Source organism: Schistocerca gregaria, chromosome 5 (assembly GCF_023897955.1).
Source record: "Schistocerca gregaria isolate iqSchGreg1 chromosome 5, iqSchGreg1.2, whole genome shotgun sequence".
NCBI classification, from domain to species: domain Eukaryota; kingdom Metazoa; phylum Arthropoda; class Insecta; order Orthoptera; family Acrididae; genus Schistocerca; species Schistocerca gregaria.
This window is the reverse complement of record NC_064924.1, coordinates 582,938,513-582,952,538: the sequence shown is the minus strand read 5'-3', so window position 1 is coordinate 582,952,538 and position 14,026 is coordinate 582,938,513.

Below are 14,026 nucleotides of genomic sequence, written 5' to 3'. Positions count from 1 at the left end.
ATGCGGTGACTCAAGAAGAAATGATTTCTGTTTCAGTATGAGGCCGTTTCTTACGTTAAGTGTATATGGATAAGAATGTATACAACTTGCTCAAAACGTATTTCATTATCACTTAGATATTATTATGGCAGATACAAGTCATAACCAGAAATTTTTCACTCCAAAAATAGCTCAGGAATAGAGCGTGGGGCCAATACTCAGATGAGTTTCAAAGACTTCAGGCATAACTATAGAATGAGAGGTCCATTTGGTACACAAGCTATACCTGGAGTTTAGGAAGGTAAATATGCTTACGAAATTTAAAAAAGAAAATGAACATTAATTACGTAACTTCCTTTAGTGGACACATCTTAGAAGCTTGAGTAAAGAGCTACGACATAATGTTTATCATAGGCACATTGCCTATACAAAGTGGTATCAATGTATGGAAGCAGACTTGCTGTTGTTGTGGTCGTCAGTCCTGAGGCTGATTTGATACAGCTCTCCATAATACTTTATCCTGAGCAACTTTCTTCATCTCCCAGTACCTACTGAAACATACATCCTTCTGAATCTGCTTGGTGTCTTCGTCTCTTGGTCTCCCTCTACAATTTGTACCCACCATACTGCCCTCCAATACTAAACTGGTGATACCTTGATGCCTCAGAACATGTCCTACCAACCGATCCGTTCTACTAGTCAAGTTGTGCCCCAAATTTCTCTTCTCCCCAATCCTATTCAACCCTTTCTCATTAGTTATGTGATCCTCCCATCTAATCTTCAACATTCTTCTGTAGCACCACATTTTGAAATATTCAATTCTCTTCTTGTCCAAACTAGTTATCGTCCATGTTTAACTTCCATACATGGCTACACTCCATACAAATACTTTAACAAACAACTTTCTGACATTTAAATCTATACTCGATATTAACAAATTTATCTTCTTCAGAAATGCTTTCCTTGACATTGCCAGTCTACATTTTATATCCTCTCTACTTCGACCATCATCAGTTATTTTGCTCGCCAAATAGCAAAACTCCTTGACTACCTTAAGTGTCTCATGTCCTAATCTAATTCCCTCACAATCACCTGATATTATTCGACTACATTCCATTATCATCGTTTTGCTTTTCTTGATGTTCATCTTATACCCTCCTTTCAAGACAGTATCCATTCCGTTCAACTGTTCTTTTAAGTCCTCTGCTGTCTCTGACAGAATTACAATGTCATCGGCGGACCTCAAAGTCTTTATTTCTTATTCATGGATATTAATACCTGTTCCGAATTTTCTTTTGTTTCCCTCACTGTTTGTTCAATATACAGATTGAATAACCTCGTGGAGAGGCTACAATCCTGCCTAACTCCCTTCCCAACCACTGCTTCCCTATGAAGTCCCTTGACTTTTATGAGTGCCTTCTGGTTTCTGTACAAATTGTAAATAGCGTTTAGCTCCCTGTATTTTACCCCTGACACCTTCAGAATTTGAAAGAGAGTATTCCAGTCAACATTGTGAAAAGCTATCTCTAAGTCTACAAATGATAGAAACGTAGGTTTGCCTTTCCTTAATCTAGCTTCTAAGATAAGTCGTAGGGTCAGCATTGCCTCACCTATTCCGATATTTCTACGGAATCCGTACTGGTCTTCCCCGAGGTCGGCTTCTACTAGTTTTTCCATTCGTCTGTAGAGAATTCGCGTTAGTATTTTGCAGCTGTGACTCATTAAACTGATAGTTCGGTAATATTCTCATCTGTCAACACCTGACTTCTTTGGGATTGGACTGATTATATTCTTCTTGAAGTCTGAGGGTATTTCGCCTGTCTCATGAATCTTGCTCACCAGATGGTAGAGTTTTGTCAGGACTGTCTCTCCCAAGGCCGTCAGCAGTTCCAATGGAATGTTGTCTACTCCGAGGGCCTTGTCTCAACTCAGGTCTTTCAGTGCTCTGTCGAACTCTTCACGCAGTATCATATCTCCCATTTCATCTTTATCTACATTCTCTTCCAGTTCGGAAATATTGCCCTCAAGTACGTCGCCCTTGTATAGTTCCTCTATATACCGCTTCCACCTTTCTGTTTCCCTTCTTTGCTTAGAACTTGGTTTCCATCTGAGCCCTTGATATTCATAAAAGTGGTTCTCTTTTCTCCAATGGTGACTTTAACTTTCCTGTAGGCACTATCTATCTGACCCCTAGTGAGATAAGCCTCTACATCCTTACATTTTTCCTCTAGCCATCCCTGCTTAGCCATTTTGCACTTCCTGTCGATCTAATTTTTGAGACGTTTGTTTTCCTTTTTGCCTGTTTCATTTACTGCACTTTTACATTTTCTCCTTTCATCAATTAAATTCAGTATTTTCTTCTGTTACCCAAGGACTTCTTCTAGCCCTCTTCTTTTTTCCTACTTGATCCTCTGCTACCCATTCTACTTCTACTGTATTTCTTTCCTCTATTCTTGTCAATTGTTCCCTTATGCTCTGTTTGAAAGTCTCGACAAACTCTTGTACTTTCAGTTTATCCAGGTCCCATCTCCTTAAATTTCCACCTTTTTGCAGTTTCTTCAGTTTTAATCTACAGTTCATAACCAATAGATTGTGGTCAGAGTCCACATCTGCCCCTGGAAATGTCTTACAATTTAAAACCTGGTTCCTAAATCTCTGTCTTACCATTATATAATCTATCTGAAACCTGTCAGTATCTCCAGGCTTCTTCTGTGTATACAGTATTCTTTTATGATTCTTGAACCATGTGTTAGCTATGATTAAATTGTGCTCTGCGCAGAATTGTACCAGGCGGCTTCCTCTTTCTTTTCTTACCACCAATCCATATTCAACTACTATGTTTCCTTCTCTTCCTTTTCCTACTGACGTATTCCAGTCACCCATGACTATAAAATATTCGTCTCCCTTCACTATCTGAATAATTTCTTTTATTTCATCATACATTTCTTCAATTCCTTCGTTATCTGGATAGCTAGTTGGCATATAAACTAGTACTACTGTGGTAGGCGTGGGCATCATATCTATCGTGGCTACAATAATTCGTTCAGTATCACGTACCCGCATTCCTACTTTCCTATTCATTATTAAACTTACTCCAGCATTACCCCTATTTGATTTAGTGTTTATAACCCTGTATTCACTTGACCAGAAATCTTGTTCCTCCTGCCACCGAACTTCACTAATTCCCACTATATCTAACTTTAACCTATCGATTTCCATTTTTTTAATTTTCTATAATACCTGTCCGATTAAGTGATCTGTTATTCTACGCATCGATCCGTAGAACGCCAGTTTTCTTTCTCCTGATAACGACATTCTCATGAGTTGTCCCCGCCCGGAAATCCGAATTGGAGGACTATTTTACCTCCGTAGTATATTACCCAAGAGGATGCCATCATCATTTAACCATACAGTAAAGCTGCATGCCCCCGGGAAAAATTACGGCTGTAGTTTCCCCTTGCTTTCAGCCGTTCGTAGTACCAGGACAAGAAGTCCGTTTTGTTTAGGGTAACAAGGCCATATCAGTCAATCATCTAGACTGTTGCTCCTGGAACTACTGAAAAGGCTGCTGTCCCTCTTCAGGAACCACACGTTTGTCTGGCCTCTCAACAGATACCCCTCCATTGTGGTTGCGCCTACGGTGCGGCTATCTGTATCGCTGAGGCACGCAAGCCTCCCCACCAACGGCAAGTTCATGGTTCATGGACTTGGTGTATAATAAGGCAATCATTTCCATTAGACACTTAAAAAACTGAAATTACAGCTTGGAAATAAGTAGCAAATTTCTTTATGTAACAGTCCGCACAGTCCCCAGAGCTTGAACTGAGCAGTAATAATTACAGTTGACTAACATACAACAGGATGGCTACTTAAAAACCAGGTAACCTAAGAACCACATTCAAAATAATAACACAAACACAAGCCCCACTTTCAAACGGCTGCTCCCTGCGCTTATAAAGTTCAGACATCAGTGTCACCTTTACTGTGCATTGAACAGGGCAGAACATTTGTACTGAAATGCTTGATACATAAATGTGTTACTGTAAGCTAGACAAACACACAAAACATAAGCGAAGGCACTTATGCGCTGAAGCAGACAGAATTAGAGGTGTTACACACATTAGCTACTTACCTAAAATTTAAGAAAACGCTATCAGCTTCAGGCCACGACACTGTTCAAAACTTGAAACTTTAGCAAACACATTATTCGGATTTCACATGCAACCAACGTGTGTGAACAGTGCCACAGGCAAAGTAATTCTCATCTGTTTCTGGAGAACCTGGAAGCAGCTTGACTCTCAAGACCAAACAGAAACAACACTGTGGCCACAGAATATCAAAGTGAACAAGCACGGACAAGACTCTGGTAACAGATCGCCATAATGAACGTCACCATCTCGTTGCAGGCTCATCAGGACTTCGCACCACAGAATTCCAGAATACCGCCTAGCTCCTTGACTTGCTGTTCAGGGTGCTAACAGACCCCTTCAAAACATACGTCCCTCTAGCTTCCGCAAAGTTACCCACGCTATTTCTCAAGCGACATCCACAATGAACACTCCTCAGGCGACAGCTGCGGACCCTACCACACTCTGGAGCCGCCACCCAACCCAGGTACTCAATTCAAGTCCCTCCACCAGCAATGTGCACGGACTTACATAGCCTTCCGCTCTCTGCACAAGAAGCTCTCTGACGGGAAGTTTCGAAATGAAACAACAAAGGAGGTAGAAGGCGCAGCAAAAACCATCGCACAAACGACTTTCTACGAGCTAGAAAGTGACGGCCCAAACAAGTTTCTTGTACTATGTAAATCAGGAGAGATAATTGATTATGACTGATGGTGAGGCAAAGTGGAAACAATATACCTAATTATTTGATTTTATCTGTGGTGAAATGTAATAAGGAATTAGTATGGTACTCCACATAAGGAGAGATTGAGAAAGATGAAATACAGGGGTGAAACGTCATTATGGTGCGAGTCTCTCTCTCTCTCTCTCTCTCTCTCTCTCTCTCACTCACTCACTCTTCCTCTATTTATTTATGTATCTTCGTGTGAGTTTGTGTTTGTGTATGTGTTGAATGGCGCCAATTTAGGCAATTCAGATAAAAATGTTTACCTAATTGTTTACACAATTTAAACACAGGTTTCGTAATTTTTAGAACATAACGCTGTTGCACGCAACTAAAACACTACACTATGGTTGACCACGTAATTGTTGGGGGATGGCTGGGAAAGAGGTGTTGGTGTGACGGTATTGATACATATGATAACAACGCCGATACGATATTGAAACAAATACACAGTTCTGCACTGTGACTGTGTTTGGTACAGAGTCTGCATCGCTTTCCAACCACCCAATGACAGATTCTAGCTGGTTTGCCAGAATTTTTCCCAAAATTTCTCAGCATCATGGTTCTAACCTTGTTGGTAATCTATAGGAACGTTGACGCTTTAGAGAAGTTACATAGCATGTCTAACACCAGACCCCTCTATAAAAAAAGTTGTCATCTACAGGATACCCACGCACATAGATTCATTTGTCGTGATCAGAATGCAATTGCTTTTTATGAGGGGACATTGGAGGATAAAACAAAAATGAAAGGGATATCGTCTTTGACTAATAATCAGAACATCACAATTTTAGAGACCAAATCCCATCACTACTGATATTCGGAATAAATATAGTGAGCAATTGCGGCCTCAAACTTACGATATAGAGGGTAAACACTCTGTCTACCAGTGACTTTGTCAAAAAGGGTGAAAGAGCGCAGGTTCGGGGGGGGGGGGGTCTCTCATTCTCGGGACAGGAACTTGAGGCAGTGATAGGTACACTCATTTACAGTCTCGTTGATTCTGTAATCTTAAGACTAAAGTAATAGTAGGAAGAAGTTTCAACAAAAGTGTATGGGTGCAATCGTTTACTGAAGGCTGTCTGGTGTAGACCTCACAGTCAAAGCTATGGATCATGAGGTGATTCCATTTTTGGTTATGTAGTAGGGGGTGGCGGCTGGAGGCATCCATTGTCCTGAGATAGGCATGCCAAGTCATCATGGTGAGGTTTAGAGTGCGGTGAGGTAAGTTTTCGAGAAGTTGGAGTTAAAATACGAAAGGTAAATACTGAAAGTTAGACACAATTTGCGAGGGGAGACGCCTATGGGCCAGAAGCAGGTGAACGACACGAAGGCATTGATGGCTGGGAAAACAGAAATAGTACTACCAAAGAAATATCTTAACAATAGTAAGACTTAAGATAGTGTTCAAATAGAGTTATGTAGGGTACTGTAATTTTCGCAGGAAAACTACAGTAAATGGCGGTGAAAGGTTTACATTTGAAAGAGTTCCAGCAGCGTGTACGCAATGTAAGTAGTGAGTCAGCCATCAAGCTAGATAACCTGGATCTTGACGACTATGTCATTCTTGGTCTCAGGCAAGAGTGCCTGTTATCTTTCTGTGATACGGGCATCAGTACTTTCTTACCTTCAGGGCCATTCCAAGAATCATACAAAGCTCATGCAGTCGTGCTTCTTACGTCAGCATCCTCACATCTAAGCACATGTTAGGGCTATAGGGGTTGAGGTGGGAGGCAGATGGAGGGACGTGACACTCCCCACACACCCACACTCAGCAGCGATTTTTAAGTAGTACATTAGTAAAGCTATGATCTGCTGACTTCGCAATAATAATATAATATGTCATGCTGACTGATTTGCGAAACAGAGGGAAGTTTATGAATTGCCAAAAATACCAAAAATTTTGTCAACTATGTTTGAATTCATCGTTGAATATTGGAACGAGAGGATAGCAGGTTTATCTATAAAGAATTAAAAACCCAAAGTTATTTGTAAGACACCAATCATGCATTAGGAACGTGTCGTTTTTGAACAAATGTTTTACGTTAAATAGTGTCCCGCAAAGCGAGGAATGGCAAAATAAAATTTTGTTACACATCTCAGTGGCTTACTGTCACCAGCTGGTGGCTGTGTTGTTCAAAATGAAGGTAATTAGATATTTGTACCTCTGTTCCCTACTGTCAACAATATATGGACGCATTATAAAAACTGCTTGCTTTTCGAATTGCACAAGGCCTCTACGAAAATTTGAGCAAAAATAAACTTGTATTATATGAATGATTTCGCAAATCATGGAAGCAAAGTCAAGTATAAAATTTGCCTAACACCAGACGTCTGATCCAAGACATTCACAGTAAACGCCATGTTGTACGATTAAACTCATTTCCTATAAAAGTTAAACAATGATAAAACTTTTTCTGACAATGATGTTATTCGACCCAGAAATGACGTCAGACATTCTATCAACCCTTGATGCTGCTGCATTAGAAAAATGCGCTTAATATCAAGTCCGCAACCACATCATTCATATTAGGACTTCTAATAAGCACAGAGTAAGCAAAATGGCTGTATACATTATGACACATTCGACACTGCAGTGTGTCCGTATTACATTGTTGGATTGGAGAACCGCTGATATCTCCGCAGGAAACAGAGACAAATTAATGTGACTACAACAATGGATATCCGTGAAGAATTAACAGTAATTTTCAAAGTTGACATTATAGATGTAGTTGAAAAGGAAAATAAGGGCTGTCATGTACATAACTAAGCAGATTTGCACACTGATAGAAAACATGACCAATTCTGCAATTGTCCCCAGTTTGGTAGTGCTATATGTTTAGCCAAGGTAGAACTGAACGTTTCTAATTGTCGCATGTCCGAACACATTATGAACTCTGAAAGAAGGCTGTCAATAACTCTGCTGTTTTGCGGCCATATGATTTGACTTGCATGTATATTATCAAAAATATAAAAAAAACTCTGTTGAACACCGCACAGTGGCTGCTTCGTGAGTTATTTGTTACCTGACACAACATGGAAGCAATTATCAGAGAGTGATTGTAAATAATGTTTGATGTTGGGTGACCTAGAAGATTAGTCGAAAACACGTAACAGAAAGTGTAGCGAGTCGTCTGCATGGCAATCAATCTAAGAATGCAGAGATGAGGTATACATTAAGATGTTAGTGTATATGGATGTAAAAGGTCTCAACCCCCATATTCGCTGAGAAGACCTCAAACTACGCAGGTGTCTTAGTTTAAACATGTGTAACACACAGATACCCTACTCCATACCTTAATCCTTACAAACTGAGATGTGTCTACCACTATGTCGATAACGTGATCATTATCTTGATAGATAGTGCTCACTACCTGTGGGAGTCATCAGGTGCCTTGCTTCGCTGCCCACTTTGTGTCCATGTTCCTCCATAACTGGTTATAACGTGAATTCCTGACAAGTTGTACCAACATGAAGGATGAGCTACGGCCTTACATTGTACCATTAACAGAATGCCACCATTCTGCTTTCAGCCATCTATCTTCGGAAAATAATTTTGAATAGATAATCTATTGTGTATAGTCCATTCACATTATGATATGGATGTAGATGTAGATGTAGATATACATATGAGCTTAACACATTTTAGAGAAGAATCTAACCACTGCAGCAGCCTCGTGTATACTCTATCACTTTACAAGATGCATGTATTCTATATCAGTGTCGTCTTATTACCTATATCATATAACAACCCAAGAATGACGTCTATCTGCATATTATAATTTGAATGCTTAACTAAAGTATCGTACTTTTCAACCTGTTTTAGTCTCAGTGTACATTGTTAAAATGTCACGTTGTGATACTTGTTTGCCATTTAGAATTACATGCTTACACGTACCTTAGAGTGGAAATATTGGGTTATTTGTAGAAAAAAATATGGAAATATTGTACCAGGAAACGATAGAGATACTTACAGAGGAACACGACATCTGTATGTTTTATATCTGTGTTGTGGGATATGCTGAACATTTACACCAATGGAAGGAAGTCATACAGTGAGCTTAGGGAATATATCTTGCGTTAAGCGTTAGACGTTATGCATTAGACATTATGTGTTAGGCATTACTGAGTTAGCTATTAGGTATTAGATGTTAGTCGTTACACGTATTTGAGATATTATATACTGCAAAACCAACTTTCCTTTTGCTTCAATTTTCATAGAGGTCGTGAATATTGCCATAATCTCACAGGGTGTGTCTATTTTAGGGACATTTGTATTTCAGTATATGAGTAGTCTAACCATCAAGCAGTTTTAGTTTTCTCGACTGCAGAAGTCTTGCTTATTTTACGAAAAGTATGTGTTTTAATTTATGCTATATAAAGGTGAGTAGCTGTTTTTCGCTGTTACCAAAAATATAGAAAAACCACATGACGAGTTTACTTCAGATTTTTACACAAGACCCTAGTGGTTTAAGGATTCTGTTAGTCTGGATATTACTCAGTTTGTGTGTGGTTTTGTGTAGCTGTTTCAGTGGTACAATCAGCGGTGCGCGTCGACCGTTGTGGCTGGTCGTTGAACTCGGGGACGACGCCTTGGCGGCAGCCAGTTTGAATTGTAACAGATAGCGCGGTCGCTGTGTTTATCAGTAGACTCCATTTATCTGGCTAATTAAAGCTGAGTATTTTATTATTTGTTCCTGGCGACGCCGAGGCGTCCGTCTTTCGTTTTTCACCGTTCCTTTCATCTTTCATTCAGACTCGATCTGAGCTGTAGGTTCCTAGAACCTCTGATGTTTCATTACTTGTGACTGAAATTTTGTAATACCTGAAAGATGCCTTTCATTGTACGAAGATTTTAATATCATATTCCGAGAAAGAAATTGTGCGTTGTTCCTGCTGTTAGGTCTTCAAAGGGGTCAGGCTTTTGTATGTATTTTCTCGGTAAATCGTTTATTGTTCGTATGGTTCTTAAGTTTTATGTGAAAGGGGTTTTAAAATTATTTATTGTTTTGGATAGGCTTTGATGCCAGTACACATTTTGTCTGTTTAATGCTGTTTCAAATTCTTAGGCAATTACGTATATTATTCAGGGTATTGTTAAATAAAATCTGTTGGAAATTATAAGTGAAAGTTAGTTATTAATTGGTAATTATTGCCTTGTATTTATAGATCTACATCTACATTTATACTCTACAAGCCACGCAACGGTACGTGGCGAAGGGCACTTTACGTGCCACTGTCATTACCTCACTTTCCTGTTCCAGTCACGTATGGTTCGCGGGAAGAACGACTGCCGGAAAGCCTCCGTGCGCGCCCGAATCTCTCTAATTTTACATTCGTGATCTTCTCGGGAAAGTAAGTAGGGTGAAGCAATATATTCGATACCTCATCCACAAACTCACCCTCTCGAAACCTGGACAGCAAGCTACACCGCGATGCAGAACGCCTCTCATGCAGAGTCTGCCGCTTGAGTTTGCTAAACATCTCCTTAACGCTATCACGCTTACCAAATATCCCTGAGACGGAACACGCCGCTCTTCTATCGATCTTCTCTATCTCCTCCGTCCACCCGATCTGGTACGGATCCCACACTGATGAGCAATACTCAACTAAAAGTCGAACGAGTGTTTTGTAAGCCACCTCCTTTGTTGATGGACTACATTGTCTAAGGACTCTCCCAATGAATCTCACCCTGGTACCCGCCTTACCAGCAATTAATTTATATGATCATTCCACTTCAAATCGTTCCGCACGCATACTCCCAGATAGTTTACCGAAGTAACTGCTACCAGTGTTTCTTCCACTATCATATAATCATAAAATAAAGGATCCTTCTTTCTATGTATTCGCAATACATTACATTTGTCTATGTTAAGACTCAGTTGCCACTTCCTGCACCAATTGCTTATCCGCTGCAGATCTTCCTGCATTTCGCTAGAATTTCTTAATGCTGGAACTTCTTTGTATAACACAGCATCCTCCGCGAAAAGCCGCATGGATCTTCCGACACTATCTACTAGGTCATTTATATATATTGTGAAAAGCTATGGTCCCATAACACTCCTCTGTGGCACGCCAGAGTTTACTTTAACGTCTGTAGACGTCTCTCCATTGATAACAACATTCTGTGTTCTGTTTGCTAAAAACTCTTCAATTTAGCCACACAGCTGGTCTGATATTCCGTAGGCTTTTACTTTGCTTATCAGGCGACAGTGCGGAACTGTATCGAACGCCTTCCGGAAGTCAAGCAAAATAGCGTCTACCTGGGAGCCTGTATCTAATATTTTCTGGGTCTCATGAACAAATAAAGCGAGTAGGGTCTCACTCGATCGCTGTTTCCGGAATCCATGTTGATTCCTACAGAGTAGATTCTGAGTTTTCAGAAATGACATGATACGCTAGCAAAAAACATGTTCTAAAAATCTACAACAGACTGACGTCAGGTATATAGGTCTATACTTTTGGGCATCTGCTCCAGGACCCTTCTTGAAGAATGGGACTACCTGTGCTCTCTTCCAATCATTTGGAACCTTCCGTTCCTCTAGAGAATTGCGGAACACGGCTGTTAGAAGGGGGCAAGTTCTTTCGCGTACTCTGTGTAGAATCGAATTTGTATCCCGCCAGGTCCAGTGGACTTTCCTCTGTTGAGTGATTCCAGTTGCTTTTCTATTCCTTGGACACTTATTTCAGTGTCAGCCTTTTTTCGTTTATGCGAGGATTTAGAAAAGGAGCAGCAGAGTGGTTTACCTCTGTGAAACAGCTTTGGAAAAAGGTCTTTAGTATTTCAGGTTTACACGTGTCATCCTCTGTTTCAATACGATCATCATCCCGGAGTGACTTGATATGCTGTTTCGAGCCACTTACTAATGTAACGTAAGACCACAACTTCCAAGGACTTTTTGTCAAGTCGGTACATAGAATTGTAGTTTCGAATTCACTGAATGCTTCCTGCATAGCCCTCGTACGCTAACTTTGACATCGTTTAGCTTCTGTTTGTCTGAGAGGTTTGCCATATATTTGAGTAATAACTGTACAAACCTGTCCTGTGGGACAAACGTACACAAAGCTATTTTTGAAGCAACGCCAAGTGGCTTTTCCACAAGGATGGTGGACGCTCCTACTCAGTGCGTCGTGTTTCAGCCGTTTGATGCTGTACGCACACATGTTCACAGACGCAAAGGCAATCACAAGGTAGCCGACCATAACTCCACAATTTAGCAACATGCAGAGCACTCTGTATTCGAATGCAATGTATTATAATGTAAGCGGATTAGTGTACCGACATGCAGATCTTACCGTGTTTGTACTGTAATATCCTTGCTGCAACGCAAGCCACATTGGCAGATGCACCACTGCCGTATGGTTCTTGACTAACCGAAACTCTAAAACTATAGGATGTACGCTTTTATACACCTACATCTATACTCCGCAAGCCACCTGACGCTGTGTGGTGGAGGGTACTTTGAATACCTCTGTCAGTTCTCCCTTCTATTCCAGTCTCGTATTGTTCGTGGAAAGCTAAATTGTCGGTAGGCCTCAGTGTGGGCTCTAATCTCTCTGATTTTATCCTCATGGCCTCTTCGCGAGATAAACGTAGGAGGGAGCAATATACTACTTGACTCCTCGGTGAAGGTAAGTTCTCGAAACTTCAACAAAAGCCCGCGCAGAGCTACTGAGCGTCAAGAGTCTTCCATCCACAGTCTATCTATAATTTCCGCAACGCTTTCACGATTACTGAATGATCGTGTAACGAAGCGCGCTGCTCTCTGTCTCTTCTATCAACCCTATCTGGTATGGATCCCACGTCGGTGAGCAATATTCAAGCAGTGGGCGAACAAGTGTACTGTAACCTACTTCCTTTGTTTTCCGCGGAATTGCCTTAGGATTCTTCCAATGAATCTCAGTCTGGCATCTGCTTTACCGACGATTAATTTTAATTGGTCATTCCATTTTAGATCACTCGTAATGCCTACTCCCAAATAATTTATAAAATTAATTGCTTGCAGTTGCTGATCTGCTATATTATCCTCCTGCATTTCAGTACAATTTTTGGTCTCATAGTACCTATGGTCTTACGTTGTTCATTAAATGACTATGGGGAACTGTATCAAATGCCTTGCGGAAGTCAAGAAACACGGCATCTACCTGGGAGTCCGTGTCTATAGCTCTATGAGTCTCGTTGACGAATAGCGCAAGCTGGGTTTCACACGATCTTTTTCGAAACCCATCTGGTTTTTACAGAGTAGATTTCCAGTCTCCAGAAAAGTCATTATACTCGACCGTAATATGTGTTACAAATTTCTACAACTGATCGAAGTTAGAGATATAGGTCTGTTCAACGCCCCTTCTTGAAAACGGGCATGACCTGTGCCCATTTCCAATCTTTCGGAACGCTACGCTCTTCTAGAGACCTACGGTGCACTGCTGCAAGAAGGGGGGTCAAGTTCTTTCGCGTACTCTGTACAAAATCGAACTGGTATCCCATCAGGTCCTGCGGCCTTTTCTCTTTTGAGCGAATTTAATTGTTTTACTATCCTTCTGTCATCTATTAGGATATCTACCCATTTGTCATCAGTGCGACAATCTAGAGAAGGAACTACAGTGCAGTCTTCCTCCGTGAAACAGCTTTGGAAATAAAAACATTTAGTATTTCGACTTCTAGTTTGTCATCCTCTGTTTCAGCACCATGTTGGTCACAGAGTGTCTGGGCATTTTGTTTTGATCCACGTACCGCTTTGACATAAGATCAAAATTTCTTAGGATTTTCTGCCAAGTCAGTATATAGAACTTTACTTTCGAATTCATTGAACGCCTCTCACATATTTCTCCTCACACTACATTTCGCTTCATGTAGTTTTGTTTGTCTGCAAAGTTTTGGCTATGCTTATATTTGCTGTGAAGTTCCCTTTGCTTCCGCAGCTGTTTTTAAACTCAGTTGTTGTACCACGGTGACTCTTTCCCGTCTCTTACGATCTTGCTTGGCACGTACTCATCTAATGCATATTGTACGATGGTTTTGAACTTTGTCCGTTGATCCTCAACACTATTTGTGCTTGAAATATAACTTTTGTGTTTAGCTGTCAAGTACTCTGAAATCAGTTTTTGTCACTTTTGGTAAACAGAAAAATCTTCCTACCTTTTTTAATATTTCTATTTACCGCTCAAATCATCGATTCTGTAACCGCTTTATGATCGC